Here is a 26,452-nt window from a genome sequence, read left to right as displayed (position 1 = left end):
TTAGCCTAACATCTGTGGTTGGTAAAATGTTAGAGTCCATTATTAAGGAGACAGTAACGGGACATTTGGATAAACATAATTTAATAGGACAAACTCAGCATGGTTTCATGAAGGGGAAGTCATGTTTGACAAATTTGCTGGAGTTTTTTGAGGAAGTAACATACAGGGTGGATAAAGGGGAACCAGTGGACGTAGTGTATTTAGACTTCCAAAAGGCATTTGACAAGGTGCCACACAAAAGATTATTGCTCAAGATAAAAAATCACGGGATTGGGGGTAATATTCTGGCCTGGGTGGAGGATTGGCTCTCTAACAGAAAGCAGAGAGTTGGGATAAATGGTTCGTTCTCAGATTGGCAACCAGTAACTAGTGGTGTTCCGCAGGGGTCAGTGCTGGGTCCCCAACTCTTTACAATCTATATTAACGATTTGGAGGAGGGGACCGAGTGTAACATATCAAAGTTTGCAGATGATACAAAGATGGGACGGAAAGTAGTGAGTGAGGAGGACATAAAAAACCTGCAAAGGGACATAGACAGGCTAAGTAAGTGGGCAGAGATTTGGCAGATGGAATACAATACTGGAAAGTGTGAGGTTATGCACTTTGGCAGGAAAAATCATAGAGCAAGTTATTATCTTAATGGCAAGAAACTGGAAAGTACTGTAGTACAAAGGGATCTGGGGGTCCTGGTGCACGAAACTCAAAAAGTTAGTATGCAGGTGCAGCAAGTGATCAAGAAGGCCAATGGAATGTTGGCTTTTATTGCTAGGGGGATGGAATATAAAAACAGGGAGGTATTGCTGCAGTTGTACAAGGTATTGGTGAGACCGCACCTGGAATACTGCATACAGTTTTGGTGTCCATACTTAAGAAAAGACATACTTGCTCTTGAGTCAGTACAAAGAAGGTTCACTCGGTTAATCCCGGGGATGACGGGGTGGTCATATGAGGAGAGGTTGAGTAGATTGGGACTCTACTCATTGGAGTTCAGAAGAATGAGAAGCGATCTTATTGAAACATATAAGATTGTGAAGGGGCTTGATCGGGTGGATGCGGTGAGGATGTTCCCAATGATGGGTGAAACTAGAACTAGGGGGCATAATCTTAAAATAAGGGGCTGCTCTTTCAAAACTGAGATGAGGAGAAACTTCTTCACTCAGAGGGTGGTAGGTTTGTGGAATTTGCTGCCCCAGAAAGCTGTGGAAGCTACATCATTAAATAAATTTAAAACAGAAATAGATAGTTTCCTAGAAGTAAAGGGAATTAAGGGTTACGGGGAGCGGGCAGGAAATTGGACATGAGTCTAGGTTCGGAATGGTCATGGCCCTGTGGGTAGTGGAGTGGGCCCAGGGGCCGTGTAGCCTGGTTCTGCTCCTACTGTGTTCTAATTCTGTGTTAGATTTCAGGAGATGGTTTTATTCCTGTTCCTGGCTGGGGTGGAGATCGCCTTTATAGAAGGTAAGTACTGTAGAAAATATATGGACATAGTGATCTCCTGGAAGAATTTCGATCGCCTAGATGGGTCGGAGAGGAATTTCCAAGATTTTTTTCTCCCAAATTGGCCATTGGGTCTTTATCTGGTTTTTCGCCTCTCCCGGGAGATCACATGGGTTCGGGTGGATGCACAGTGATAGAAGATTTGAGGTTAGGATCAGATCAGCCATGATCTTATTGAATGGTGGAGCAGGCTCGAGGGGCCGATTGGCCTACTCCTGCTCCTATTTCTTATGTTCTTATGTTCACAGATGGCAATCCACACAGCCCCAGATCAACCAGGAATATTCGTCAACCGCAAGGGCTTCCACTCCATCAATGTGCAGCTGGTGAGCAACCACAAAAAGATATTTCCACAGGTGTGTGCAAGATTCCCGGGGAGCTGCCATGATGCTTTCGTCTTGTGGCAGCCCAAGCTCCCTAATGTCTTCGGACCTGCCAGCAGACTTAAGGGGTGGCTGCAAGGAGACAAGGGATATACATTTCAAACTTGGCTGATGATACCCGTCAGAAACCTGACCCATGAAGCCCAACGAGCTACAATAAATGACATATGACCACCAGATGTGTGATCGAACAAGCCATCAGCATGCTGAAGATGCGCTGCAGGTGCCTAGACAGCTCTGGAGGCGCCCTTCAATACGCACCAGCTCGGGTGTCCAGAATGGTCACGGTGTGCTGCGCTCTGCACAAGATTGCGCTGTAGCGAGGATTGGGCCTGCACGAGAACCAAGGCGCAGAGCGCAGATCGTCTGCAGACGATTCTGAGGAGGAGGAGGAAAACGAGGGGGAGGAAGGTGATGAGGGCAATGGGGCAGCAGCTGGACCGGTTTCAGAAGCATATGCAACAGCCACTCTTCTGCATCCCCCCCAGTACCACTGACATAATGCAGTCCTGCAAACGACCAACCACCCCTTGCACATCCCCCCATTAGTCCCCGTCAATTCATGTCTTCCCATTTACCATCAAGTCAATTAAAAGACGACTTGCCATTGAATGTGCAACTGTACTCACCTTTCCTGACCTGCTTAGGCCATTAAAGTGCTTTCTGCACTGAATCCATGAGCGTGGCACCACGCTCCTGCTGCTGACCTCCTGGGCCACTTCCAGCCACGCCTTCTTTGTAGCAGCAGCAGGTTTCTTCCTCCCATTGCCAGGGAAGAGTATCTCTCGCCAACTCCTCACTGCCCCTGGCAGCACATCAAGGGAGGCGTTATTGAAGCGGGGCGCAGTCCTTGACCATTCCGAACCCATTCTCACAGTTCATCTTCTCTTGCTTCCAACTCCCTACTCCTCCAAATACCATCTTTGGATTAGCCCTTCAAATACGCCAGTTGAGATCGTGTCATGTGGGTCCTAATCACGCCTGCTGCCACGCAATCAACGTCAAACCTGAAAGTAAAATGATAATGAGGTAGCTGCATTCAAATGCCACTGACAGATGCGCTGAAGTCACTTCTGGGTTTCTCACACAATAGTGGACCCCCCCATTCACAACCCACCTCCGAGTTATTATCAGGGCTGTAATGTCTGTTATATTTTCAGTATTTTAATTATGCAGCAAGATTGCTAGCGTGACACTTTCGTGGTGGCACTGGAAGTCCAGGCCCAAGATTACATTAACACAGAGTTCTGGCATCACGAGGAGTTTAAAATCCTTGTAGTCCGTGCCTTTTACAGTCAGTGTTACCACACAGTAGCCCAAAATATCCGAAGTGTGGGGCTTAGCAGCCATAGCAATTCTGCTCCGTGTAGGGGTTACCGTTAATGAGTGCCGCCGTACCAGGCTAGGGTGGATAAAACTCTCGGTACTCCCACAGTCAATTAAACATTTCGTTAAATTCCCGTTTACCTGTATGTCCATCATGGATTTTGTCAACGGGTGTGGCCTGGATTGATCCACCGTGATCGAAGCCACTGTTGGGCCCTGGGCGGCCGTTGAGTCGGGAAAAGATGGCGGATCCCAAGATGGCGGCCCGCACGGCACGCACGAGGTGGTGACGGAGTTGGAAATCGGATTCCCCCTGCAGACTTTGCTAAAATGCCCCTTTTTCTTACATTTGAAGCATGTAGCGTCCTTCGCTGGGCATCGTTGTCTGGGGTGCTTGGCCTGGCCGCAGAAGTAGCATTTCGGGCCTCGAGACATTGCCGCTGTAGTAGGACTCCTGGGTGAACTTCTGTGTGGGGACTCCGGCGGCGTAGAGCTGGTCTGAGACCTGGATGGGGAAGATGGCTGATTCCAAGATGGCGGCCCCCTCGGCGCGCACGAGGCGGTGAGGGCCGCATGGCCGGAAGAATAAGAGTCAGAGTTTTTCTGGGCCACGTCCAGCGATCGCGCAGTGGCCACTGCCTTTTTTAAGTCCAGGACCTCCTTCTCCAGCAGTCTTTGCCGGATACAATTCGATTTGAGGCCCGTGATGAAGGAATCGCGGACCAATTCGTCAGAGTACGCGTTGGCCGTCACGGCCTTGCAGTTACAGTCCCGGACCAGGTCCTTTAGGCCCTGTAAGAAATCGTCCATTGATTCCTCTGGTCGCTGCCTGCGTGTAGCCAGCAGATGTCTGGCGTACACTTCGTTTACCGGCCTCTGGTATTGGGCCTTCAGGATAGTGATGGCCTCCGTGTAAGAGGTGGCGTCCCGGATGAACGAATAAATCCGATGACTTACGCGAGTAGTCAGTAGACTCAGTTTATCTACCTCGCTAGCGGATGAGGCCCCCGCGAAGAGTTCGAAGCATTTGAGCCAGTGTCCAAATTGATTTGATGCTTCAGCAGAATGTGGATCCAAGTCCAGACGCTCTGGTTTTAGGAGTCGATCCATCCTAGTATTCTTTAGTGATTAAAATTGATGGGCCTTCAATAACCACAAAACTAGAAGTTATAGACTTAAACAAGTTGGCTTTTAATCACTAAGATCAGAGCTAACATCTCAACACGCCAACTGGTTCACAGGAATGAGTCATACAGATCCTGGGATCTTTATGTAAGAGAAGTCAGGGGCGGAGCCAAGAGCCAAGACCTGGAACCTCCCAGGTTAGTCGGGAAAGAGGAAGTGAAACTATACACAGTGGGGGAGGGTAATATACATGAGTGCAAAACGAATACAGGATCAAGACAAACAGATTTCATTACAGTAGCCATATGCACCGTGAAGCTGAATACTTGATGTGAACTTAGGATTTGAACACAGTCACTCTAAGGAAAACATTAAACTGTTTTATGAAGTTTAAATTAAAACATTCCTCACAATGCATCAAATAATATTCACTAGATCTTTCTTAAGAAAATTTAATATTATTACTTTGTTATATTTTGGAGTTTCTTTAATCTTTTTTAACCTAGATTTTGTTTTTGGATTGAATGAGAGTAAAGTTTAACTTTGGCAGAGGCACAAAACCGGCGATGGCGGATCAGCACCTGATTTTCCTCTCCATTGACTTGCAACAAACAGAAAATTTGGGGGTGGGGTTGAGGGTATAACAAGCAGTCAGTTCACCACCACCTGTTTTGTGCCCTGACCAAAGTTGAATTTTACCACACCACATGTCTCAAAATTCTCTTATAGATGAGTCCTATCTCCCTATATCCCAGAGAGCACATATTCACTTACCCACATATAGCGGGGAATTTTAACCCCCAAAAATGGGTGGGTTGGGGTCTGGTGGGAGTGTTAAAGGGTTAAAAAACTGAATCCTCATCCCAACCCGCTTCCAGCCCGCCCACTTCTGGTTTTAACGGAGGCAGGATGGAGGGGTGGGGGGCAGCCAACCCGCTCCCAGAAGGCGGGTTGTCTATTTAAATATTATAATGAGGCTGGTGTGCCTCATGGTGATCCACCATTACAAATTTAACTCTGGCTGGTCGGGTTTCCCGGGCCTTGGGGAACCCGACAGCTAAAGGGAGGCGAGGACTGCTGGATCCAGTGTCCCTGCCTCACCAACACCCCAGCGATCGGAAACCCCCACGACTCTTCCGATTTTCCCCAATCCCCTCCCCCCCCCACGAGGCCTCCGATCTTCCCCCGACTTCTCCCCTGAAGCCTCCGATTCCCCCTCCAGCCCCCGATCGCCTTCACAGTTATCTCCCTCCGGCCCCAATGCTCCTCCGGCCCCCAACCACCATCCCCCCCAGATGTTCCTTCGGCCCCGATCCTCCTCCAGCTCGATTCATCACCCGCCCACCCCCTCCCTCTTCTCTGCGGCCTAGTGCCACAGGCCTAGCCACCCGACAGCCAGTCAGCCTCTCTATCTGGCTGGCTGCAGGCCAGAAACAGAGCTTTGAAATGTTAATCAGGTCCTGCCATTAAATTCAGCAGGGCCTGCAGGAAACCCATTCTCCCAGGTTTCCTGACCGCTTTCTAGCCCCCGCCCCTCCCTACCCGCCTCCAGATTAAAATTCCAGCCATATTGTCAGAAAGTGTATTTAGTGGGTTTGTGAACCTGTTATAAATTGGTTAGGGCTAGGCTTCCAACATCAGCCATGGTCAAATTGAATGACAGAACAGGCTTGAGGGGCTGAATGGCCTACTCCTGTTCCTATGCAACATTGGGTGGCATTTCCCGAAACAAGACCTCGCCAACCCAAACCCATTGTCTCATTCAGCTCCAACCACTGGTCCTTCAGAAACCCTCTCTGTTGAAAGCAGCTGATACATCTTGCGTACTCTGGGCTGGTTTATTGCTGCCTGGCACCCAGCGGCCAGGTAGTAGTATAGTGGACTGTAGTGAAAGCCGGAATATTGGGCCACAATAATGACGGCTTTCAAAGCAAGGATAACACGAGGAAAAAATACGTTGCCGAACTGAAGACTGTCACTCGTTAAGAATAACCCGCTCGGTTTGGCTAAAGATGTGACATACTTTGATGTACGACAGATTAAAAAATAAACATAGTTTGCAATGTGTTGTCACTCTAACCCGAGCATTAATGTCACTCCGAACACCAGGCTGATTGACGGCTCTGGCTCGGGAATCAGCAAATGGAATAAAGATTAAATGGGGAATTTGGAACCAACCAGGATTGATTGAAACACAGACGCGAGTGACGCGCCGAGCTCCTGGGCCGGGAGCGGGCGGTGTTTGTGGAAAGGAGCGGACGCGGCACCTTGTGCGCCCGGGGATGGGGCTCCGTGCAGCCGGGAGATAAAAACACTGGCCGTGGTGCGGCATTCAATCCACCTACAACATTAGTTCTGCCCCGGAAGTGTTTTGAAATTATTGCAAGACATTATCATCAACCAGGAGCAATTTACCGAGTCGGACTCTGGAGCCGGCTTCGCTGCAGTGATCTGACAGAAAGCGGTTAGTGCCTTTATATTGCTGACTACACCACACAATGGTTGGTGTCCTTATATTACTGGCTGCAAAACACAATATTACTGACTACAAAACACAATATTACTGACTGCACAGCAGAATGGTTAGTGTCTGCATTTTTGACTACACCGCACAATGTTAACACTAGGGGGTTAAATCCTTCCACAGACAAACATATCATTGGAGTCTCTAAGGACAGGGTGCGACAGGCTGGTTTAGTGTGTTCCGAAATAAAAACAGAAAATGCTGGAAATACTCAGCATGTCAGTCAGCATTCGTGGAGAGAGAAACAGAGTTACGTTTCAGGTCGTTGACCCCTTCCTCACTGACCCCTGAAACGCTAACTCTGTTTCTCTCTCCACGAATGCTGCCTGACATGCTGAGTATTTCCAGCATTTTCTGTTTTTATTTCAAATTTCCAGCATCCGCAGTATTTTGCTTTTGTATTAGTGTGTTCCGAGTTTAATGTGCTTGTGTAACCCATGCTCCTGTTCGACTGTTCCAATTGCGGTTATTTCCGTGTGTTGACATCGTTGTGTCAATCTCATGCTTGCTGTTGGGAGGTACAGTATTTGTATTGTCGTTTGAATGTCGGCCACCAGCACCTGTTTTCGGTCTATGACATTTATGTTTGTGCTGGATTGTCGAATTATTAAAGAAGGACAGCGTTGTCAATACAGTGCCACAAACTGCAAAATCAAAAAAGGAGTTCGCGCAGATCCACGTGTACTCCTAATTTAAGGAGTCACTGTTTGTATCCTGATGTGCAAATTGTTACCCGATCCCATTTCTGTTCCTTAGAATTACACCAGTGACGTTGCAGTCATTTCTATTAGATGAATGTCTGCATCTTAGCAACATTGGCCCACACACATTGCATTCAAGGAATTCAGTGTTTAGGCTTTATGAGAACTTGCAACTAAGTCTACAGTTATACTGCAGCTACTAGTGAGACCTTGGTTTCCTTGTGTCCATTCGCATGCGTGTTTTGGCTGGACCCGAGCCCATCACTTCTATTTCCACTTTTCTGTTTCTTTTCTCTTTACCCCTCTCTCCTCTCCTAGACCCCTCTTTACCCCTCCTAGACCCCTCTCTCCTCTCCTAGACCCCTCTCTCTCCTCTCCTAGACCCCTCTCTCCTCTCCTAGACCCCCCTCTCCTGTCCGTCATGCCTCTTTCCCATTTCTCCCCTCTCTCGGGTACCTCTGCTTCCCTTCCCCCCATCCCTACCCCAACCCTTCAGCACTCCCTCAACCTTCCGACTCTCCTGCTGCTGTCTCGGGCTTGACTCCGTCTTGGATAAGCCTCCAGCTTCCCTCCATCTGTGTCTCTCTTGCCATCCTCCAATGGGCCCATTGAGGCATTTGTCGCTGCCTCCTTACGAGCAGCAACCCCAACTGCCCCACCCTACTCTCTCGCCGACCTTCCCACCCAGTGCGCCCGCTGGGGGCTAATCTTGCCAATCTTTTGTCCAACTCACCCCCTCCCAGTGCTGACCCTGTGGACTCTGCCAGCAGATCAGCTATCACCACCTCTCTCCGCATCTCCCTCCACACTGTCTGTTCATTTGTGAACAAGGCCCTTGCCATCCAGGAGCTTATTGTGGATGATTGCATCAACATCATGGCCTTGATGGAAACCTGGCTGAGGGGTGATGACACCTTCCCCCTAAATGAAGCCTCCCTGCCTGCCTATACCTTCCAGCACTTGCCCGTCCAGACTGCCACGGTGGTGGTGTGGCTCTCATCACCAAATCACCCCTTGGTCTGGCTCCCTACTCTGGCACTTTCTTCTTTGAGCATCTTACCTTGTTCCACCCCTCTCACCTTTCATTTAAAATCCTCATTCTCTATTGCCCACCCAAGTACCATGACAATTTTCTCACCAAGATATCTTCACTGCTTTCCTCCCTCAGCCTCTGCACTGAGCGACTTCTCATCCTCGGTGATATCAACCTCCATCTCAATTCATCATGCTCTCTCTCTCTCTCTCTTCTCTGAGTTCACTGCCCTCCTATCCTCCCTTAATTCCTTCCTCGATATAAACTCCCCTACCCATATTCACAGCCACCCCCTTGACCTTGCCTTCTCTCGTGGCCTTGCTACTCTCATTGTGTCAATTGCAGATAAGGCCATCCCTGATCACTTCCTTGTATTGCCCTCCATCTCCATCCCCTTCCCATCTCAACCCTACTTCCTTCCGTGTCTGCCCCTGAAAAAACTCTCTCCCAATTCACTTACAACTGCACTTTCAAAATCCCAACTGTCTAGCCTTTGGCCCTCCATTCACCACGACATTTCTGCAGCTACCGATCTGCTCAGCCATACCCTCACCACCACCTTTGATGCCCTGGTCCCCATTAAAACCATTTCTCTCTCACCCTGGTCGTTCCCCTGGTACAGCCTTCATCTCCGCTTCTTTAAGTCCAAGGGACGCTATTAAATCCGTGTGTTAATGGAGACACGGAATGCAGGAGTTGGTTTAACAAGTCTTTACTGAATGGAGACAATCTGGAAACTAAAACAACAGAAGCCTGCCAGGGCCTTTTATACAGGGATGGTCACTGCCGGTACTGCAGTCTGAGACCAGTTATTCCCTTAAAGGGACATGCACAACAATTCCTCCCCTTTTAGATAAACAGTACATAACATTCATTTAACAACTAAATAATAACTAATTACAATTACGGTTGCTAGATACATTAGTTGAAGTTAAGCAATTATAAGTTCAGTCTTTGAGGAGGCTTCCTGATTCTGTCTGGGTAACGCCTCTTTGGGATATCAGGTTCTTCTGGCAAGGTTGAGTCGGGATCAATGTCGTTGTTTGGTTCGTCTGCTTCCAATATCACCGATTCTGCGGTAGATGCAATTGGTACTTCAGTTTCATCGCCAGGTGTATCGGATTGTGGTGTGGAGTTGAGGTTTTCCAGTGACTGTAGAATCTGGTCAACATGGCGTCTTACAATGCTTTCTCCAACGTCCACGGTATACATTAGAGGTCCTTGCCGTGTACAGATCGTTCCTGGCTGCCATTTCTCTGTGCGGCAGTCCTGGGCCAAAACTGGTTGACCTATCTTAAAACTCTTGGTCGGCCTTTCATTCATATTCTGAAACTGCCTGTTCTCCACATCTCTTCTGACGTTTGGCTTAACCAAATCCAAGTGGCATCGTAGTCTTCGACTGAAGAACATCATGGCTGGAGTTTGGTTGGTAACCGCATGTGTCGCATTCCGGTAGGCAAACAAGAAGTTATCCACCTTGTGTTGTAGGGGTATATCTTCATTACACATTGCCTTGATAGCCTTCTTATTGTCGTTGGTCTTCTTCTCAGACCTGCAAACTCGTGCAATGTGTCCCATCTTTCCGCATTGCCTGCATATTTTGTCCTTGGACCAGAAGTCCTTCTGGTCATGGTTTGTTCTGCCGCAGCGATAACATTTTGCAAATCCCCGTGTCATTTCATGGGTGCCGTATTCCTGTGGCTTTTGTTGTATTTCCGCAGCTCCTCTTGCTGCTGCTTCGTACGATACTGCCACGCTGAAAGCCTTATCTAGCGTCAGCTCTTTCTCTGAGAGTAACCTCTTCTGGGTTCCTTCACTCAGGAGTCTACAGACAAATTTGTCCCGTAAGGTATCTGCCAGTCCTGCTCCGAACTGGCAGTGCTTTGATAGCTTGCGTAGTTCCGTAAGGTAGTCAGCATTGCTCTCATTTTTATGCTGATTTCTCCTGTGGAATTTAAATCTTTCTGCTATCAGCAGCGGTGTAGGATTTAGGTGTTCCTGTAGGATAGCAACAATTTCGTTAAAACTCTTCGCCTTCGGTTTGGCGTCAGGTCCCGCAATAGGCTGTACGTTCTTGCGCCCATTAAATTTAGCAATACCGATGCCTTTTTCCCCTCGGCTATTTCGTTTGCCTCGCAATATACCTCGACTCTTTCCACATACGTGGTCCAGTCTTCTATTGCATTATCGAAGGCAGTGATATCGCCAGTCTTTGGCATCTTGAAAATCTAAGATGGCGTCTCCCGTGCTTTTCCTTTGTCTCCGATGGATCAAAATGGCGCCTCCCGCGCTTTTCCTCCTTCCCCGCCGAGTTAAGATGGCGCCTCCCGCGCTTTCCCGCCGCTGCCGCTGTTGTCAACGCCGCTCTCCGCGGTATTTTTATTTTTAACCGTTCCTGTCGTGGAGCGGACCCTCTGGGACACTTCCCTCCCTCTTCTTAGGTCCGAACGCTGCCCTGTGTGCTCCACCCTCTCTTTGCTTCCCGACTCGCTGCCCGGCCCCGTTGCAGAGCCACCCGATCGAGCTCTAGCCTGCCGCAGCCCAGGAAGGATCAGTGCACTACCTGCCACCAGCCCGATTAGCTGGGAAACCACAGACTGGGGAACCAAGCCTGGCTCTTGACAGTCTCCCCTACAAGTTTTCAATCCGATGATTTGGAGGACGGTTGCCCACGGTCGACGCCCGTTTCTCGAGTTTCTTTGGATTTTTTTTTTCTTGCTTCGACCTTCAATAACGTCGTCTGAGGTGCTGCCGAGTTGCAGGTATGTTCGTTTCTTACTCGTCGCCAGTATTAAATCCGTGTGTTAATGGAGACACGGAATGCAGGAGTTGGTTTAACAAGTCTTTACTGAATGGAGACAATCTGGAAACTGAAACTACAGAAGCCTGCTAGGGCCTTTTATACAGGGATGGTCACTGCCAGTACTGCAGTCTGAGACCAGTTATTCCCTTAAAGGGATATACACAACAGACGCAGACTTGAACGTATATGGCAGACAACTGGTTTAACCATACATCACCAGATCTGGCTGGACCACATAAAGCACTATCGGGTCCTGCTCTCCATTGCCAAAACTGCTCACTATTCCAAGATCATCCTGGAATTCAAAGATAACCCCCCCCCCCCCCCCCCCCCCCCCCCCCCCATCCCGCTGGCTTCTTGTCTCCACTACAAACCGCTCCCGCACCGTTATCTTTGGTGTCCCCCAAGTATCTATCCTTGGCATGCTGCCCCTCGGCAACATCATCCGAAAACAGAGTTAGCTTCCACATATACACTGACAACACCCAGCTCTACCTCACCACCACCTTTCTTAACCTCTTCACTGTCTCTAAATTGTCAGACTGCTTGTCCGACATCCAGTATTAGATGAGCAGAAATATCCTCCAACTAAATATTGGAAAGACTGAAGCCATTGTCTTTGGTCCCCACCGCAAACTCCCTTCCCTAACCACCTACTCCATCCCACTCCCTGGCAACTTTGAGGCTGAACCAGACTGTTTGCAACCTTGGTGTCATATTTGATCCTGAGATGAGCTTCTGACCACATATCCGTGCCATCACGAAGACTGCCTATTTCTACCTCTGTAACATCGCCCGACTCCACCCCGCCTCAGCTCATCTGCTGCTGAAACCCTCATCCATGCCTTTGTTACCTCCTAGACTTGACTATTCCAATGCACACCTGGCCAGACTCCCATCTTTCACCCTCTATAAACTTGAGGTTATCCAAAACTCGGCTGCTCGTATCCTAACTCGCACCAAGTCCCATTCACCCATCACCCCAGCATTGGCTCCCAGTTGAGCAACACCTTGATTTTTAAAATTCTCATTCTTGTTTTCAAATCCCTCCATGGCCTCACCCCTCCCTATCTCTGTAATCTCCTCCAGTCCTACAACCCCCCCCCCCCCCCCCCCCGAGATATCTGCACTCCTCCAATTCTGGCCTATTGAGCATCTCCAATTTTAATCACTCCACTATTGGCGGCCGTGCCTTCAGCTGCCGAGGCCCTAAGCTCTGGAATTTCCTCCCTAAATCTCTCTACCTCTCTTTCCTGCTTGAAGACACTCCTTAAAACCTACTTCCATCTGCCCTAATATCTTCTCCTAGTGGCTTGTGTGTCAAATTTTGTTTGATAACCCTCCTGTGAAACGTCTTGGGACTTTTGACTGCATTAAAGGTGCTATATGAATGCAAGTTGTTGTTGGTTTCAATGAATATGGGCAACCCCTTGTTATGTTGCACACTGAACTCTGTTTGACTGTGCTAAGATGTAACAACATTGAAGCTTAGATTCATGAGCTGTGCTTTTTTCTGACTAACTTTTAACATTGGGTGATAATGGAACAAAGTCTATCATTAAAATAACTCGAGGTTTTAGAAGTTTCCACCAGATCCAACGGGCTGGAGCTATACTGCAGCTGGAGTGAACTAACCCCAGTGTGAGATAGCTTATTGGAGAGGAGCCACACCTGGCTTTAGTGGGCTAAGGAGTCATATTGTGATTATGCTGCCACTCATCATATTGATGCACACTTGGAAGCAACATGCATATACCCAAAAGTAGCAAGATAACTGCACCCTAGAACATCTTTCTCGGCTCTCAACATTTTCCTACCTCTTAAATTTCATTGGAATTTTTTGAGGGCTTTATGTGAGCAAAATATGTATGCATTAAATCAGAGGAATACAGAGGTAGAATAACATTACAAAGTAACAATCACTTGTTTGGATCTTATACAATGCACCATACTAAAAAAAAATCTGAAACACTTTCCAAAATAACCCTTCATTTCAAAAAGTGTGATGAGCGATTTAGTAAATATGTAGACCAAGATTCACTTGTTTCTAACCATTTGTCTTTGAAGCAAATTTCATTTCAATTTAAGCACAAAGCAACAAAAGATGAACACTTAGATTTTCACTAATTTCATTGCATCAGGAATGTTGCTCCATTCAGTTACAAGGCAATTGAAACAGGTCTTGAGTGAAATTTATTCCTGTACTAATGCAGTTTTACTATATTCACATTCACTTTTAAATAGGTATCTAATTGGCCAATCCAATTGTATAAACACTGTTGATGAATGGAGTATGCAGAAGTGTGCATGTACAGCAAAAAATTATTGGATGTAGGGGAGCTTTGATGTTGAAGTATCTGTTCCATAATAATTGGAAGACTAGTTGATTTTTAAACACTACATGAATCTAATGTAAACATGCGATTCATGATCTTCCATCTGTTCAGTTCACTGACTGAACCAGTTGTTTCAGCTGACAAATATCAGCCATTCCCTCCAGCAACAAAATAGAGTGACATCTTATATGGAGAACAGAAGTTACTTAGAAGAAGACTTGTATCTCACTATACCATTGATGACAAAAGCAAAACAAAGGCAGGGCTGTCATTTTCTTATCACAATAATGTGTGTAGCTCCTGTTATATCAGGGTTACACAACCATTCAAACATACTTAGACACCACTCTAAAGCTAGGATACTGCAATATTCAAAAGTAAACATGTGTAATTTAAAAATGTTAATAGTTAAGTTGTTTCAATTAGCTTAATTCTGGCTAAGTTGTAGCGTGTGAATATCTTGCTTGAATCATCAGTTTCTCTCATTAATAGTCTAGAAATGATTGCCTTTGGATGATTAGATTGCTGAAACTGTTTTATGACTGAAATTATAGCAATGGAGGAAATCTGCATGACTTGATGGTAAGTTCCTAAAGTATTAAAAATTAAATGTTGAGGAGGCCTTTAATCAAGTTAAATGGAAATGTCTCCAGTTCACACTTAAAGCTAGTATTGACTTGAACTTTTGTTGGATGCATCTAGGGACCTCTAGTCCCTAGATTGGGCTTACTGCAAGATCAACCATTTTCTGTTCTCTATGTAGAGTAATTTCCTTTGCTTATTTGTTTTAGCAACGGATGACCATTGTCACTTTGAACAGGGCAATAAATGCTGGCTTTGCTAGCGATGCCCACATCCCATAAACTAACAATTTAAAAAAATTATGTACATGCCAACCTGGGCAACAAGTAAAAGCTGATGAACAGCTTCAAAAAAAAAAAAAAAAAGCTGACGGAGTCTCAGAAAAGATGACAAATTAAAACCGCGCTGAATATCGACCTATGAAAGCTTATTGCGGCACAAGCTTGTCTCAACGCCAGCTCTGGGTATACCCAACATTCCTTGGGTATTGAAGATACTAAAACTTGTGATAACTTTTTTTCATTTGTTCCAAACAAATTATATGAGCTATAAATACTGGTGTTGCTATCGATGCACACATCCCGAGAATGATTTTTTTAAATGCTAAAATGTACTAATTCTAAAATGTACTAATTAACCAGTGTAGAACTGAGAGGATGGAGAAAAGCACCAGTGTGTTCTGAGAGGCGAGGAAGAGGAATGAACTATTATGTATATGTGTAGGTCCTTTCTACTTCTAAATTAGATTTTTAAGCCAATGTTTATACAATTGTGTCATTGTAACATGGAGGAACTATTCTCCCAATCTCCCAGCGCACAGAAGTACTCTTCATCACTCCCACCCCCAGTTCATGCTGGAACTCTTCTCTCATTGCCCTTCAGTTCATGTCAACATCCTACTTCCCTCTTTCATCTCATGCTGCCCCTCCTCTCCCCCCTCTGTAATTCATGCTTCACCTTCCATCCAGTTCACCTTCCTCTGGGCTGGAGAGAAACTTGGAGTGGGAGGGGGAGGATCCAGTTGTCGTGTTCCATGTTGGTACCAACGACATAGATAGGACAAGGAAGGAGGTTCTGCTGAGGGAGTTTGAGCAGCTAGGGACCAAATTAAAAAGCAGAACCACAAGGGTAATAATCTCTGGATTACTACCTGAGCCACGTGCAAATTTGGCTAGGGTAAATAAAATTAGAGAGTTAAATGCGTGGCTCAAAGCCTGGTGTGGGAGAAATGGGTTTTGCTTCCTGGGACACTGGCATCAGTACTGGGACAGGAGAGAGCTGTTCCGTTGGGACGGACTTCACTTGGCCAGTGCTGGGACTAGAGTCCTGGCGAATCAAATAACTAGGGCTGTAGCGAGGGCTTTAAACTAATTAGTGGGGGGGAGGTTTTAAGAGAGTGAAAAATAAAAATGACAGCGGAGAAGGCAATAGAGCAAGGTAGCAGTGGGGGAATTAAAAACCAGAGCGTGTCAGGAAGGGACAGAATGTATAATGATAAAGGTAAAGTAGTAAAAGGGGTAAAAGCAGGAATAAATTGTCAGAAAACATATTTGAAAGTTCTTTATCTGAATGCACGCAGCATTCGTAACAAAATTGACGAGTTGACGGTACAAATAACTACACATGGGTATGATCTGGTGGCCATTACGGAAATATGGCTGCAAGATAATCATGACTGGGAACTAAACATACAAGGGTATTTGACAATTAGGAAGGACAGACAGGAAGGAAAGGGAGGTGGGGTTGCTATGTTAATCAAGGATGGAATCGCTGCAATAGTCAGAAATGATATTGGGTCAAAGGATCAGGATAGTGAAATAGTTTGGGTGGAGATAAGGAATAAGAAGGGGAAAAAGTCACTAGTGGGCGTAGTCTATAGGCCTCCTAACAGTTGCAACTCTGTTGGTCGGAGTATAAATCAGGAAATAGTTGGGGCTTGTAATAAGGGAACAGCTATAATCATGGGGGATTTTAACTTTCATATTGACTGGACTAATCAAATTGGGCATGGCAGCCTTGAGGAAGAGTTCATAGTGTATTAGGGACGGGTTCCTTGAGCAGTATGTAACTGAACCAACCAGGGGGCAGGCAATCTTAGATCTGGTCCTGTGTAATGAGACAGGATTAATAAAAAATGTCCTAGTAAAGGATCCCCTTGGAAAGAGTGACCATAATATGGTTGAATTCCAAATTCAGTTTGAGGGTGAGAGTTGGATCTCAAACCAGCATACTGAGCTTAAATAAAGGAGACTATGAAGGTATGAGAGTAGAATTGACTAAAGTGGACTGGGAAAACAGATTAAAGTGTAAGATGGTACAAGAGCAGTGGTCTACATTCAAGGAGATATTTCACATCTTTCAAGATAAATATATTCCACTGAGGAAAAAGGGGAGTAAAAGAAAAGACAGCCATCCGTGGCTTAGTAAAGTAATAAAGGATAGTATCCGACTGAAAACAAGGGCATATAAAGTAGCCAAATCTAGTGGGAGGATAGAAGATTGGGAAGCATTTAAAAGCCAGCAAACAATAACTAAAAGATTAATTAAGAAAGGGAAGATAGATTATGAAAGTAAACTAGCAAAAAATATAAAAACAGATAGCAAGAGTTTCTACAGCTATATAAAAAGAAAAAGGGTGGCTAAAGTGAACGTTGGTCCCTTAGAGGATGGGACCGGGAAACTAGTGGTGGGGAACATGGAGATGGCAAAGACGCTGAACAAATATTTTGTATCAGTCTTTACAGTAGAGGACACTAAAAATATCCCAACACTGGATAAACAGGGGGCAATGGTGGGGGGGAGGAGCTAAAGACGATTAAAATCACTAAGGAGATGGTACTCAGTAAAATAATGGGACTTAAGGCGGATAAATCCCCTGAACCTGATGGCCTACATCCTAGGGTCTTGAGAGGAGTGGCGGTAGGGATTGTGGATGCATTGGTGATTATTTTCCAGAACTCCCTGGACTCAGGAAAGGTCCCGGCAGATTGGAAAACTGCTAATGTAACACCCTTATTTAAGAAGGGAAGTAGACAAAAAGCTGGAAACTATAGACCAGTTAGCCTAACATCTGTGGTTGGCAAAATGTTGGAGTCCATTATTAAGGAAACAGTAACAGAGCATTTGGATAAACATAATTTAATAGGACAGAGTCAGCATGGTTTTATGAAGGGGAAGTCATGTTTGACAAATTTGCTCGAATTCTTTGAGGATGTAACATACAGGGTGGATAAAGGGGAACCAGTGGATGTAGTGTATTTGGACTTCCAAAAGGCATTTGACAAGGTTCCACACAAAAGATTACTGATCAAGATAAGAAATCATGGGATTGGGGGTAATATACTGGCATGGGTGGAAGGTTGACTATCTAACAGAAAACAAAGAGTTGGGATAAATGGTTCATTCTCGGGCTGGCAATCAGTAACTAGTGGTGTTCCACAGGGGTCAGTGCTGGGACACCAACTCTTTACAATCTACATTAACGATTTGGAGGAAGGGACTGAGTGCAACATATTCAAGTTTGCCGACGATACAAAGATGGGAGGGAAAGCAGTGAGTGAGGAGGACATAAAAAACCTGCAAAAGGACATAGACAGGCTAAGTGAGTGGGCAGAGATTTGGCAGATGCAATATAATGTTGGAAAGTGTGAGGTTATGCACTTTGGCAGAAAAAATCAAAGAGCAAGTTATCTAAATGGAGAGAAAGTGCTACAGTACAAAGGGATCTGGGGGTCCTGATGCATGAAACACAAAAAGTTAGTATGCAGGTGCAGCAGGTGATCAGGAAGGCCAATGGAATCTTGGCTTTTATTGCAAGGGGGATGGAGTATAAAAACAGGGAAGTCTTGCTGCAGTTATACAGGGTATTGGTGAGGCCACACCTGGAATACTGCGTGCAGTTTTGGTTTCCATATTTAAGAAAAGATATACTTGCTCTCGAGGCGGTTCAGAGAAGGTTCACTCGGTTGATTCCGGAGATGAGGGGGTTGACGTATGAGGAAAGGTTGAGTAGGTTGGGACTCTACTCATTGGAGTTCAGAAGAATGAGAAGTGATCTTATCGAAACATATAAGATTGTGAGGGGGCTTGATCGGGTGGATGCGGTGAGGATGTTTCCACTGATGGGTGAGACTAGAACTAGGGGGCATAATCTAAGAATAAGGGGCTGCCCTTTCAAAACTGAGATGAGGAGAAACTTCTTCACTCAGAGGGTAGTAAATCTATGGAATTTGCTACCCCAGAGAGCTGTGGAAGCTGCAACATTAAATAAATTTAAAATGGAGATAGACAGTTTCCTAGCAGATAAGGGAATTAGGGGTTACGGGGAGAGGGCAGGGAAGTGGACGTGAGTCTAGATTCGGATCAGCCATGATCCTATTGAATGGCGGAGCAGGCCCGAGGGGCCGTATGGCCTACTCCTGCTCCTACTTCTTATGTTATGTTCATACTGGCACTCTTCGCCCCCTTTCCCCATCCCCCTCAGTTCATGTTGGCACTCCTCCACCTTCAATTCAAGCTGACACCTGTTTTTCCCTTCCTCACCTCTCGGATCACACTGGTGCTTTTCTCTATCCTCTCCCAGTTCTACGCTAGCTGATTAATAAGTTTTTCTGTACTTAAAAAAACAAAAAAAACAAAACATTCTCTGGATGTATGGATCGCAAGCATAGCCGGCATTTATTGTCCATCCCTAGTTGCCGTGCAAAGGTGGTGGAGGCCTGCCGCCTTCTTCTTCTCTGGCTGTGTGGTGAAAGTGCTTCCACTGCTGTCGGATAGGGAGTTTTGCAGGATTTTGACCCCGTGACAATGAAGGAACAGTGATTATGTCCAAGTAAGGATGGTGTATGACCTGGAGGTGATGGTGTTCCTATGCATCTGCTGCCCTTGGCCTTCTAGGTGGTGGAGGTCATGGGTTTGGCAGGTGCTGTCGAAGAAGCCTTAGTGAGTTGCTGCAGTGCATCTTGTAAATGGTACACATTGCAGCCACGGTACAAAAGGCAAAATACTGCAGATGCTGGAAATCTGAAATATAAATAGAAAATGCTGGAAATACTCAGCAGGCCAGGCAGCATCTGTGGAGGGAGTCTCTCCACAGATGCTGCCCGGCCTGCTGAGTATTTCTGCATTTTCTGTTTATATTGCAGCCATGATACACTGGTTGTGGAGGGGTTGGATGTTTAAACTAGTGGATCAACTGCCGATCAAGCGGACTGCTTTGTCCTAGATGGTGTCGAACTTCTCGAGTGTTGTTGCAGCTGCATCCTTCTCGGCAAGTAGAGGGTATTCCATCACATTCCTGATGTGATTCGTAGGTGGTAGAGAGGCTTTGGGCAGTTAGGAGGTGAGCCACGTGTCATAGAATACCCAGCCTCTGACCTGCTCTAATAGCCACGGCTCTTCTGTGGTTGGTCCAGTTGAGATTCTGTTCAATGGCGACCCCCAAGATGTTGATGGTGGGGGACTTGCTGCATGCAAGCATAGACTACTTCCATGTGAGGAATTTCAAATGGAGCTGAACACTTTGCAATCATCAGCAAACAGCAATCAAGTTCATTGATGAACCCGCTGTAGATAGTTGGGCCGAGGACGCTGCCCTGATGAACCCCTGCAGTGATATCCTGGGACATTTCAGACTGCTTGATTGGCAACTCGTCCATTAGCCTAACCATCCACCCCCTCCACAACCAGCGTACTATGGCTGCAGTGAGTACTATCTACAAGATGCACTGCAGCAACTCGCCAAGGCTTCTTTGGCATCATCTCGCGACTTCCGCCACCTAGTTTGGCCTCCAACAACCGTCTTCCTTTGTGCCAGGTCTGACTCCAGTTACTGGTGAATTTCCCCCGATTCCCATTGACTTCAATTTTACTAGGGCTCCTTGGTGCCACACTCGGTCAAATGCTGCCTTGATGTCGAGGGAATGCACTCTCACCTCGCCTCTGAAATTCAAGTCTTGACCAAAGCTGTAATGAGGTCGAAGCCGAGGAGAATGCGTATGCAGAAAATGCATATCTGATGAGTCTAACTGCATAAAAAGGAAAAGGTGAGCCAAGTGATTACTCTGTGCACATCCTCTCGATTTAGAATAATTGGATTACCATAACCTGCTTAAGGAAGAACATTTGGTGCAAGCTGCTTTACTCTATAAACCACCCAACACATATCGATAAACACAAAGGAAAGCAGTAGACTGGTAACTAGTTACTCAAATGTCTTTAGATACATGAGAAGTGAGATGGGTTGGATTGAATATTCTGAATAATATGTTTTCAAGTGCACTTTCTGAATATAATTTTTTAATCTTTTAAAAATTATTTTGCCACTAGATGAAACTGTTGTAACTATTGGCTGATATAACATGATTCTTACTAGAAATGAGGAATACATTTTTGGTGTAATTTGGAACCAAGAGGGAACAAAATATTGGGTCTGACTGTCACCATAAGTGTTTTCTAACTTGGACATTTAAATCATGATTGCTCAAGGTGAATGACGTTGTCCAGGATGTGAACATCAGTGTGCTTTTGCCCTTCAGAATGATGTACAACTGTAGGTGATTGGGGTAAAGAAATTCTGCAATGCTTCAGGTCAGCTGGAAGTATAGTGAACAGTGAGGAGGATAGGGATAGACTTCAAGAGGACATATAGACAGACTGGTGGAATGGGCGGACATGTGGCAGATAAAGTTTAATGCAGAAAAGTGCGAAGTGATGCATTTTGGTAGGAAGAACGAGGAGAGGCAATATAAACTAAAGGATACAATTCTAAACGGGGTGCAGGAACAGGGAGGCCTGCGGGTATATGTGCACAAGTTGTTGAAGGTGGCAGGGCAGGTTGAGAAAGCGGTTAAAAAAACATACGGGATCCTGGGCTTTATAAATAGAGGCTTAGGCCCTGAATTTGCGGTCGGAGGCTTCCCATGGGGAAATGCCGCCGATCTGCAAATAAAATGCCCGAGTACCTGGGGCCTCGGTATCCACGGAGACTCGTGGTCCTGGGGTTCCCTGGGTACCCGCGGGCAGAGGCCCATGTATCGCGGGGGCGCAGGCAGTCCGTGAGCGCCCCTGGGATCACGTGGGCCGGACCAACAAATGACAGAAGGGAATCCCCATTCATGCTTATGGGAATTCTGTATAGAAACATAGAAGATAGGAGCAGGAGTAGGTCATTCGGCCCTTCGAGCCTGCTCCGCCATTCAGTGAGATCATGGCTGATCATCCAAATTCAGTACCCTGTCCCTGCCTTCTCCCCATATCCCTTGATCCCTTTAGCCTCAAGAAATATATCCAATTCTTTCTTGAATATATTTAATGAACTGGCCTCCACCGCCCTCTGTGGCAGAGAATTCCACAGGTTCACCACTCTCTGGGTGAAGAAATTCCTCCTAATTTCAGTCCTAAATGGCTTACCCCTTATCCTTAGACTATGACCCCTGGTTCTGGACTCCCCGGCCATCAGAAACATCGTTCCTGCATCTAGTCTGTCCAGACCTGACAGAATTTTATAGGTTTCGATGAGATACCCTCTCAATCTTCTAAACTCCAGTGAGTATAAGCCCAATCGACACAATCTCTCCTCATACGTCATTCCTGCCATCCCAGGTATCAGCCTGGTGAATCTTCGCTGCACTCCCTCCATGGCAAGAACGTCCTTCCTCAGGTAAGGTGACCAAAACTGCGCACAATACTCAAGGTGCGGTCTCACCAAGGCCCTGTACAACTGTAGCAAGACATCCTTGTTCTTGTACTCGAACCCTCTTGCTACGAAGGCCAACATACCATTTGCCTTCTTAACCACCTGATGCACCTGCATGCTTATCTTCAGCGACTGGTGCACAAGAACACCCAGGTCTCTTTGCACTTCCCCTTCTCCCAATCTATTGCCATTCAAATAATAATCTGCCTTCCTGTTTTTGCCACCAAAGTGGATAACCTCACATTTATCCACATTATAGTGCATTTGCCATGTTTCTGCCCAATCACCCAACCTGTCCAAATCGTAGTGGAGTTTCACGACATCCTCCTCACAGCTTACCCTCCCACCCAGCTTTGTGTCGTCTGCAAATTTGGAGATATTACATCCAATTCCCTCGTCCAGATCATTAATATATATTGTGAACAGCTGGGGTCCTAGGACCGATCCTTGCGGTACCCCACTAGTCACTGCCTGCCACTCGGAAAACGATCCGTTTATTCCAACTCTTTGCTTTCTGTCTGCCAACCAGTTCTCTATCCAAGTCAATACCTTGCCCCCAATCCCATGTGCCTTAATTTTGCATGCTAATCTCTTATGTGGGACCTTATCGAAAGCCTTCTGAAAGTCCAAATACACCACATCCACTGGTTCTCCCTTATCTATTTTACCAGTTGCAACCTCAAAAAATTCCAGTAGATTAGTCAAGCATGATTTACCTTTTGTAAATCCATGTTGACTTTGTCCGATCCTGTCACTGCTTTCCAAGTGCTCTGCTATTACATCTTTTATAATAGACTCTAGCATTTTCCCCACTACCAATGTCAGGCTTACCGGTCTATAATTCCCCGCCTTTTCTCTACCACCTTTTTTGAATAGTGGGGTAACATTAGCTACCCTCCAATCCTTGGGTAGCGTTCCAGAGTCTATCGAGTTCTGGAAGATGACCAGCAATGCATCTACTATCTCTAGGGCCACCCCCTTAAGTACCCTGGGATGTAGACCATCAGGCCCTGGGGATTTATCGGCCTTCAGTCCCATCAATTTTCCTAACACCATTTCCCTACAAATACTGATTTCTTTCAGTTCCTCCCTTTCATCAGACCCTATGTTCCCCGGCATCTCTGGGAGGTTATTTGTGTCCTCCTTTGTGAAGACAGAACCAAAGTATGTATTTAGTTGGTCTGCCATGTCCTTGTTTCCCATTATAAATTCCCCTGATTCTGACTGTAAGGGACCTACGCTTGACTTCACCAATCTTTTTCTCTTCACATATCTATAAAAGCTTTTACAGTCAGTTTTTATGTTCCCAGCTAGCTTACTCTCTCATTCTATTTTCCCTTTCTTAATTAATCCCTTTGTCCTCCTTTGACTCCTAAACTGCTCCCAATCCTCAGGTTTACTGCTTTTTCTGGCCAATTTATATGTGCTCCCCTTGGATCTTATGCTATCCCTAATTTCCCTTGTTAGCCACGGTTGAGTCACCTTTTTTGTTTTATTTTTATGCCAAACTGGGATGAACAAATTCTGTAGCTCATCCATTTGCTCTTTGAATGTACGGAATCCCCATAAGCATGAATGGGAATACCCCCAAAAATACACCTAGACATCAAATAATTTTTTTAAAAAACTATCACATATTTAAAATTAATTAAAATTGCATTTAATTAAATATTTAAAACAAAAATTTAATTTTTTGAAAAATAAGTTTACATGTTTAAAAGGGGCTAAAAAATAAACTTACCTTATTTAACAAGTTTTTAAATGTATAAATTATTGATAAAATTTTATTTTTCTGTTTTTTAAAACTCTTACGCTGGTAAAAGCAGACCTTACGCCTGCTTTTACCAGGTGTAAGAATTTCATGAGCCAACTCTCCGCCCACGGATGCCCTTCTCCCGGGGATGCGGCTGTTCTGTCAAGAGAATTCTTGACAGCTCAAGTTCCGGATTTTAGCGCATGCCCAAACCCGGAACTTGTGCGGCCCCTAAGGGCGTGTGCGCACCTCGTACGCACCTGTAGGTGCCGCAACTTATGGCCCATAAGGTACAAAAGCAAGGAAGTTATGATGAACCTTTATAAAACACTGGTTTGGCCACAACTGGAGTATTGTGTCCAATTCTGGGCACCGCACTTTAGGAAGGATGTGAAGACTTTAGAGACGGTGCAGAAAAGATTTACGAGAATGATTCCAGGGATGAGGGACTTCAGTTACGTGGATAGACTGGAGAAGCTGGGGTTGTTCTCCTTAAAACAGACAAGGTTGAGAGGAGATTTGATAGAGGTGCTCAAAATCACGAGGGGTCTAGACAGAGTAGATAGAGAGAAACTGTTCCCATTGGCAGAAGGGTCGAGAACCAGAGGACACAGATTTAAGGTGATTGGCAGAAGGTCCAAAGGCGACATGAGGAAAAACATTTTTACACAGCGAGTGGTTAGGATCTGGCTGCACTGCCTGAGAGGGTGGTGCAGGCAGATTCAATCGTGACTTTCAAAAGGGAATTGGATAAGTACCTGAAGGAAAAAAAATTGCAGGGCTACAGGGAAAGGGCAGGGGAGTGGGACGAGCTGAAGTGCTCATGCAGAGAGCCAACACGGGCTCGACGGGTTGAATGGCCTCCTTCTGTGCTGTAACCATTCTATGATTTAAAAGTAGTGTGAATCCATCCATTGATGGTATTTTGCATATTTGCCCCCACGTATTGAATAAAATTCGAGCTGGAAGTGCCTTTGAGGCCAACCATTTTAGAATCAAAGTCTAGATCTTAAATAATTTTCCAACTTATTTCAAAATCTTAATCCTAGAAACTGACAGTCAATTAAACTTGTTTGAGCTGCATTCTTGTTTTTAATTTGCCTGCTTTTGCACTTATTGAGGGGGATGAAATACCTGCTGTTGCCACGACTAGTGTGTAAAATGGGGAGTATCACGTTGTACTCAGACTATGTTTTTGCTAAAATGAGAGAAGACAGAAATTGCACCCCCATTATTGAGTCACCGTCTGTATCCAGACTTCCTTCAGTGCTGTTTTCCAGCTGATGGGAAGTCATCAGTGTGATCTGGGGTGACCAAACCTCCACTTTCTTCTTCCCTCTAATGAAGCTTCTGGCCTCTGTTTGGGATCTCATCCTGTGGAGAAATTTTAAGTGCCAATCTGACCTAATCACCCCATAGTTCTTTTTAATAATTTTTAAAAAAGAAACGTTAGCTAATCTCCTGTGTTGCAAGCCGGAAGTCAAGACCAAGTGAAGTATTTGGGGTTAGAGGGTGGGGGGGGGGGGGCTGCTATCTGGACTAGGACAGGGAGGGGAGGGGAGAGGTAGAGGATGGGGGAAATGGACAGGGGGAGCGGAGGGTACAGGGAGGAAGAAAGGATGGAGAAAAGGGGCAATGTAGAAGGAACGGGAGGAGGGAATAGGTGAAGGCAAGGGGGAATGAGGGAGGGTAGGAGGAGAACGGGGAAAGGGGGGTAAATGGCGGGGAAGGTGAAGGGGGCTGAGGAGAAGGAGATTGGGGGATATGGAGGTGAGAGGCAGAAGGGAAGGGAATAGGGATGTTTGAATGATTATTGGTGGGGAGAACCAGTTCCTTAGGGCTTTTGATGTTCTGTGGAGGAGGCACTAGTAGGCCAGGGACAATTCCGTACCACATTGAAGGGGAAGGGGTTCCGGGTGTGATGAAATATTCCATTCATCACTGCCTGTGACTGTGGTCGGTTTCAGTGTCATTTCCCTTCCCCCAGTCCTCATTGTATTGTTTATTGGAATGTGCTGGAATGTGCTGTGTGTGTAGGGCTCCGCCCATACCTGGCCCCTTTTGTAAGCTAGCTCAGTCTGGCCTCAGTCTCCAGAAGGAAGATACCTCTCTCTCTTACGTGTTACTTTCTAAGTTAATAAAAGCCTTGTTTTGTTTCGCTAACATCGAGTCTCGGAATTATTGAGGCACATCACCGGGTGATTTCCCTATTTGGAGGGTAGGAAGGGAGTTAGTGTGGAATAGTTTTGATCCCCCTGCACATGGGTGGTGGGCGGGGGTGATAAAATGCAAATCTTTGGGAAAAGGGGCTGGGAGCCAATGGCTGAAATGCTACTAAGTGGGGAGGTGGATTCATTGTCAATGGGGGAGGGTGGGATAGGATGGACTGTTCAGTGGGGGAGCGCTGGGGTTCATGTCATAAATATTACAGTGGAAAGAACCAAATGATGTGAAGTGGGAGGGGGGGTGGGGGTTGTGTAATGTTACTCTGAGGGGGAAGAGACCTTGGGTAACAGCTTTGCTCCATGCAGACAAATTACATATTGAAGCATTGGTATTGAAGTGATGTATAAATAGGAGGCCTCACCCACTGAGAGCACATATTGGACTCAAAGGTCTGAACATTACTCATATATTCTCAACAAAGCATTTATAAGGGGGGAGGTGCATTGATGCCATAATTGTGCCTATTT

At 45.9% G+C, this 26,452-nt stretch overlaps 1 protein-coding gene across 2 annotated transcripts in view; it reads left to right on the top strand.

Annotated features, from left to right (window-relative positions):
• Positions 1 to 6,495: 6,495 nt before the first annotated feature.
• Positions 6,496 to 26,452, top strand: part of LOC147111071 (monoacylglycerol lipase abhd6-A-like) — an 87,405-nt gene continuing 67,448 nt past the window's right edge. Inside the window, exon 1 of one of the 2 annotated variants that reach the window (XM_086001560.1) lies at positions 6,496 to 6,795. The gene's annotated coding sequence lies outside the window, so the exon portion shown is untranslated. The remainder of the gene's footprint in view (positions 6,796 to 26,452) is intronic. The other variant, XM_086001561.1, reaches the window with a different exon arrangement.

Source organism: Somniosus microcephalus, chromosome 11 (genome assembly GCF_052327205.1).
Source record: "Somniosus microcephalus isolate GS21.2 chromosome 11, FLI_Smic_1.0, whole genome shotgun sequence".
NCBI classification, from domain to species: domain Eukaryota; kingdom Metazoa; phylum Chordata; class Chondrichthyes; order Squaliformes; family Somniosidae; genus Somniosus; species Somniosus microcephalus.
Note: the sequence above shows the minus strand (reverse complement) of the source record. Positions and strands in the feature narration are given on the sequence as shown.